Source organism: Scyliorhinus canicula, chromosome 11, assembly GCF_902713615.1.
Source record: "Scyliorhinus canicula chromosome 11, sScyCan1.1, whole genome shotgun sequence".
Lineage (NCBI taxonomy): Eukaryota > Metazoa > Chordata > Chondrichthyes > Carcharhiniformes > Scyliorhinidae > Scyliorhinus > Scyliorhinus canicula.
The window spans coordinates 147,868,495-147,875,062 of NC_052156.1; the positions used below are offsets into that span (position 1 = coordinate 147,868,495).

The 6,568-nt window shown below is 44.1% G+C and overlaps 1 pseudogene; it reads left to right on the plus strand.

The window, feature by feature from the left end:
- The first annotated feature begins 4,857 nt into the window (after positions 1–4,857).
- Positions 4,858–6,189, plus strand: LOC119973801 (annotated as a pseudogene).
- The last annotated feature ends 379 nt before the right edge of the window (positions 6,190–6,568 follow it).

A 6,568-nucleotide genomic window follows, 5' to 3' on the forward strand; every position in this document is an offset into this window, starting at 1 on the left:
TGCACGACTCCACACAGAAAGCGATGAAAGACTTCACAGCAAGACCACTGCACAACTCCGTTGAGAGAGCACAGATCCGACTCCACAGCGAGACCACTGCACGACTCCACAGAGGGAACGATGCCAGACTCCACAGAGAGAGCGATACAAGCCTCCACAGTGAGCTCATTGACAGACTCCACAATGGGAGCAACTCAAGACTCCAAAGCGCAGTCCATGCATGAACAAGACCATGAAGGTCTATCCACCGTATCTGAGCAACCAGCAGCAGACGATGCAAGTCTGTCACGCTCATGTGAACAACAGAAAGACTATGACAGTCTACCCAGATTACTTGAGCCACCAGAAGAAGACTCTGACAGTCTACCCAGCTCATCTCACCAACAAGAAGACACTACAGGTCTACCCACTGTATGTGAGACAAGTGATGAAGGCACCACAATTCCCGTACAAGAAATGCAACATCACAGCGAGACTGACAGATCTCAGCTGGTATGCACACAGGCACTCAACAACCCAAGTGAAACTACTCGTGAGTCCAGTGCGACCACATCAATTGAAACCTCATCCACTCGAGCCTCTCCACAAGAAAATGAAATCTTGAACATTTTGACTCCAGACGAGGAACATCAAGAAACCAAAGATGATTCAAGTGAATCTGAACGGACTCCAGATGGGGAGCATCAACAAGCCAAAAATGATTCAAGTGAACCGGACATGACCCCAGATGGGGAGTACCGAGGAATCAAAGACGAAACGCTCAATGAAACAACAGATGCCACAAAGGACACTGACACAAGGACTCGAATTCTCCACTCGGAATGGTCACTGAGCCCAACAAAACCTACAAAAACAACAACACAGACAACAACAAGAAGCGTACCAAAGGCACCAACGTCAACAACAAGCGCAACAAAAACAGCAACAATAGAACAATGACTTGTACGACATGGTACAACTCTGCACATGAAGGACAATGTGACAGCACAGCTCAAGCCAATGGCAAGAGTGCAGACATACCATAGCATGACACCGAATCTCACCGATTCACGTTTGCTCCACTACAAACAAACAAACCAGCTTTCAGGAAAGATAACATACAGAATTGCTACCACAAGCATAGAAAAACAGAGAGTCCAAATCAGACAACGAAGTGAATCGACCATACGAACACCTCATGATCACAGGAACACTGACGGCGTTCACAAGAAAATGACAGCATCAACATCACTACTTCAACAACAACATGGCTGAGGAACTGAACAGGTTTTTTGGGTCGTCTTCACAGTGGAAGACACAAATAACATGGCAGCGACTGATAGAAATGAGGCTATGACAGGTGAGGACCTTGAGAGGATTGTTATCACTAAGGAGGCAGTGATGGGCAAGCTAATGGGACTAAAGGTAGACAAGTCTCCTGGCCCTGATGGAATGCATCTCAGAGTGCTAAAAGCGATGGCTAGGGAAATTGCAAATGCACTAGTGATAATTTACCAAAATTCACTAGACACAGGGTGGTCCCAGCGGATTGGAAATTAGCAAACGTGACACCACTGTTTAAAAAAGGAGGTAGGCAGAAAGCGGGTAATTATAGACCAGTGAGCTTAACTTCGATAGTAGGGAAGATGCTGGAATCTATCATCAAGGAAGAAATAGCGAGGCATCCGGATAGAAATTGTCCCATTGGGCAGACGCAGCATGGGTTCAGAAAGGGCAGGTCGTGCCTAACTAATTTAGTGGAATTTTTTGAGGACATTACCAGTGCGGTAGATAACGGGGAGCCAATGGATGTGGTATATCTGGATTTCCAGAAAGTCTTTGACAAGGTGCCACACAAAAGGTTACTGCATAAGATAAAGATGCATGGCATTAAGGGTAAAGTAGTAGCATGGATAGAGGATTGGTTAATTAACAGAAAGCAAAGAGTGGGGATTAATAGGTGTTTCTCTGGTTGGCAATCAGTAGCTAGTGGTGTCCCTGAGGGATCAGTGTTGGGCCCACAATTGTTCACAATTTACATAGATGATTTGGAGTTGAGGATCAAGGACAATGTGTCCAAGTTTGCAGACGACACTAAAATGAGTGGTAAAGCGAAAAGTGCAGAGGATACTGGAAGTCTGCAGAGGGATTTGGATAGGTTAAGTGAATGGGCTAGGGTCTGGCAGATGGAATAAAATGTTGACAAATGTGAGGTTTTTCATTTTGGTAGGAATAACAACAAACGGGATTATTATTTAAATGATAAAATATTAAAACATGCTGCTGTGCGGAGAGACCTGGGTGAGCTAGTGCATGTGTCGCAAAAGGTTGGTTTACAGGTGCAACAGGTGATTAAGAAGGCAAATGGAATGTTGTCCTTCATTGCTCGAGGGATGGCGTTTAAGACTAGGGACGTTATGCTGCAATTGTAAAAGGTGTTAATGAGGCCACACCTGGAGTATTGTGTTCAGTTTTGGTCTCCTTACTTGAGAAAGGACGTACTGGCACTGGAGGGTGTGCAGAGGAGATTCACTAGGTTAATCCCAGAGCTGAAGGGGTTGGATTACGAGGAGAGGTTGAGTAGACTGGGACTGTACTCATTGGAATTTAGAAGGATGAGGGGGGATCTTATAGAAACATAAAATTATGAAGGGAATAGATAGGATAGATGCGGGCAGGTTGTTTCCACTGGCGGGTGAAAGCAGAACTAGGGGGCATAGCCTCAAAATAAGGGGAAGTAGATTTAGGACTGAGATTAGGAGGAACTTCTTCACCCAAAGCGTTGTGAATCTATGGAATTCCTTGCCCAGTCAAGCAGTAGAGGCTCCTTCATTAAATGTTTTTAAGATAAAGATAGATAGTTTTTTGAAGAATAAAGGGATTAAGGGTTATGGTGTTCGGGCCGGAAAGTGGAGCTGAGTCCACAAAAGATCAGCCATGATCTCATTGAATGGCGAAGCAGGCTCGAGGGGCCAGATGGCCTACTCCTGCTCCGAGTTCTTATGTTCTTATGTTTCTTATAAAACAAGCAAGCCACTCGACTGTACCGATTCCTAAAGTTTGGACTCATAAATGTTAATTGGTGTTGTATAATCATCAATATCATCACAACTTGTACATATCATCATTTATCTATCTGTTTTGTACAATTTTCTTTAACAAAGTACAGAAAATATGTAACATGAAAAAAGGGGGATGTGGTGATATGCATCACTGTATATACACAAGGGGTTAATGTAAATACACCACAACTAAGTAACCACTAGAGGGAGCACCAGAGATGTCATGGCATGCAGACGTACAGCCAATGGTTCATTACAACAGGTCACAACCAATGGATAATCAGGACACCCAGAGGTGGCATTACCACAAGGGGGCACTTCACAGCCCATATAAAAGGACAGGGCACACATGCTCTGCCTCGTTCCACAGACAGACATCTGGAAAGTACATCAGGGTTGATCAACATCATCATAGGGGCTGGTTTAGCTCTCTCAGCTAAATCGCTGGCTTATAAAGCAGACAAAGCAGGCCAGCAGCACGGTTCGATTCCTGTACCAGCCTCCCCGGACAGGCGCCGGAATGTGGCGACTAGGGGCTTTTCACAGTAACTTCATTTGAAGCCTACTCGTGACAATAAGCGATTTTCATTCATTTTCATTCAAACCCAGCACGTGGCTTAGAGCAGGCTGGTAAAGATAGACTGAGTTACTACAGCTAGATTAGCAGAGAGTCAAACTCATTTAAGAACTGTGTTAATAGTTCAATAAACAAGTTGAACTCATTTCATAGTCTGGAGCTTCCTTTGTCAAAGCATACATCAAGGAAGCAGCTTATGCTACACGAAGCAGCATAACACAACAGGTGAATTGGCCATGCTAAATTGCCCTTATGGTCCAGGAAATGTTAAGTGGGGGTTACTGGGTTACAGGGAATGGGTACATACGTGGGCTTCAGTAGGGGGCTCTTTGTAAGGGCCGGTGCAGACTCGATGGGCCAAATGGCCTCCTTCTGCACTGTAAATTCTATAATATCTATGCTATTATTTCATTGATGTAATTTTGCTATGTGTATAAGCCGGCTTCCGTATTTCCAATATTACAAAATTGACTATGCTTCAGGTCTCGGTAATCCCACATATTAACCACCTTAACCCCTTGATTAGATTCCAAGCGGAAACTCACTTCTACATATCTGTTATTCTATAACTAAACTACCCGAAACCCTCTGTTAACAGCCTGTGAACCTATTGAAAACTCAATGGTATTCATTCTGAAACAACAGCTCAAATGATGTAGGGGTGGTTTCTGCTGTTTATTGTATTAAATCAGAGAGCATGATGTTCTTCATTAATCAGTGACCTCTCACTCAAAAACCTGCTGACTGGCCAAAGGCAGGATAATCCAGCACAAAGCAATGTGCTGATCAGATTGATGGACCATGCAATCTCCACCAAAGGGAAGATCTCCATCATTATCTTTTTAATCGAACTCTCAATCAGCACATGCTCTGTTTCTGCGGCAGGACCCTCAGTATTATTCTCCACATACTCTTCAGTCAGTCCGATGCTCCCAGCGTTGATGCTGCACGTTGCTTCACTCGGTCTCTCATTTCCTGTGCTGACTTCCATATATCCCTCACTCAGCCTCGGACCTTCAATGCTGTCTTTCCTATTCTGCTCACTCACTTCCATAAACTCAGTTCTGTTGATGTTCTGTTCTTCATTGTCCCAATTGCTCACTTCCACTTCTATGTAGCTATTTACCTCTTTGTTTGCTTCTGCAGTCTCCGTCATTTCACTCCCTAATTATAGCAGTGGCCATTGTTTGACCCAAGACCTGGCATTTGAACCTTCTTCAAGCACAGACTCCAAATTGAATGATCTTCTTCAACTCTTTGTCTTCAAGCTTTGTGGGCCTTACTCACCACCTGAGACAACAGGAGGTAAAAGGTTTAAGCTTTCAACACCAATGCAGTTCACGATTATATCAACATTTCAACAGTAACGCTGTTAGTGAATAGAGAGAACACATCGGAAACACCTCAGTTTCATTCAGGAATTGGTGAACAAGTTAGCTCTTCTGGGTCTTGGAACCTCAGAGGATTCTGAGTATTTCTACAACTCCCAGCTCCTTAAACATCCCTAAAATATCCCTCCCCTCCCCCGGCAGTTTTCGTTCCACTCCCACAGTTACTCGTTTGTTAGTTATGTGTCACAGGGCTCATTCCCCAATTCAATAATAATAATAGCTTATTGTCACAAGTAGGCTTCAATTAAGTTACTGTGGAAAGCCCCTACTTGCCACATTCCGGCGCCTGTTCAGGGAGGCTGGTACAGGAATTGAACCCGCGCTGCTGGCTGCGTTCTGCATTACAAGTCAGCTCTTTAGCCCACTGTGCTAAACCAGCCCCCATTCATTGTTCTTGGGACAGTGATTAAACACTGTGAGAGGGTTTAAAAGTTTCCAGTGAGGGCGGTTGGTGATAACGACAAGAAGGTTCTTATCTCGTCTCTTAGCTGTAGTCTTTTTCTACCCACTTGATTTTTCCAATGTCGGTCCAACTGAGCTTATCACTTTTAGTGTTTGTGTGGACAATTTCACCAAGTTTAATTGTGAAATAATTGCTGCTTCTACAGATTCCCATTTTGCTCATTTGGCTTGAGTCAACACCCCAAGAAAGCAAGGAGGACATGGTCCAACAAAATTCCCTTTAGTGTCAGATCTCTGTCGCACGATCTGTGTAGATTTTTGATTATTTTTTTTAAATATAAATTTAGATTACCCAATTATTTTTTCCAATTAAGGGGCAATTTAGCGTGGCCAATCCACCTACTCTGCACATTTTTGGGCTGTGGGGGCGAAACCCACGCAGACACGGGGAGAACGTGCAAACTCCACACGTACCTTAAAAGATGATGAAGGTGTCGCTCTCTGAATTTTGTACATCATTGATAATAGTGGTATCCTACGTCAGATCATGGACGTCCTACGTTCAGTGGATGAGGTCATGAGGCTGCTTCAAGCATTCCAATTTACAGATGAACACGGTGACGTTTACCCTGTTAATTGGAAACCTCCTGCTGACACCATCACACCCGATATAGATAAGAGCAAGAATTACTTTGCCAGGCGGAAACAGCTTCCAGTTTGTTTACGGTTCATTGTAACCAAGAGGAACATTGACCTGTTAATTGCGTGGCTGAAATAGAGTTGTTTTTAGTGAGCAGATATTTTGCAGCTGTTTGCTGAGACCCAAACTGATAGGTATGAGGGTACTTTTTCATGCATTGAAGCTCTCTGCACAGTCTTACTTGCTGATCCGTGGGTCAGAGAATTGGCATGGAGATGAATGTGCCCAATTTGTGTGCTCCTGGTTATTCAGTGATTAATTTCAATCGCTGGAAAATCAGGAGGCTATGCATTGGGTACATAGATTTACATAGAAGTTACAGTGCAGAAGGAGGCCATTCGGCCCATCGAGACGGCTCTTGGAAAGAGCACCCTACCCAAGGTCAACACCTCCACCCTATCCCCATAACTCAGTAACCCCACCCAACACTAAGGGCAATTTTGGACACTAAGGGCAA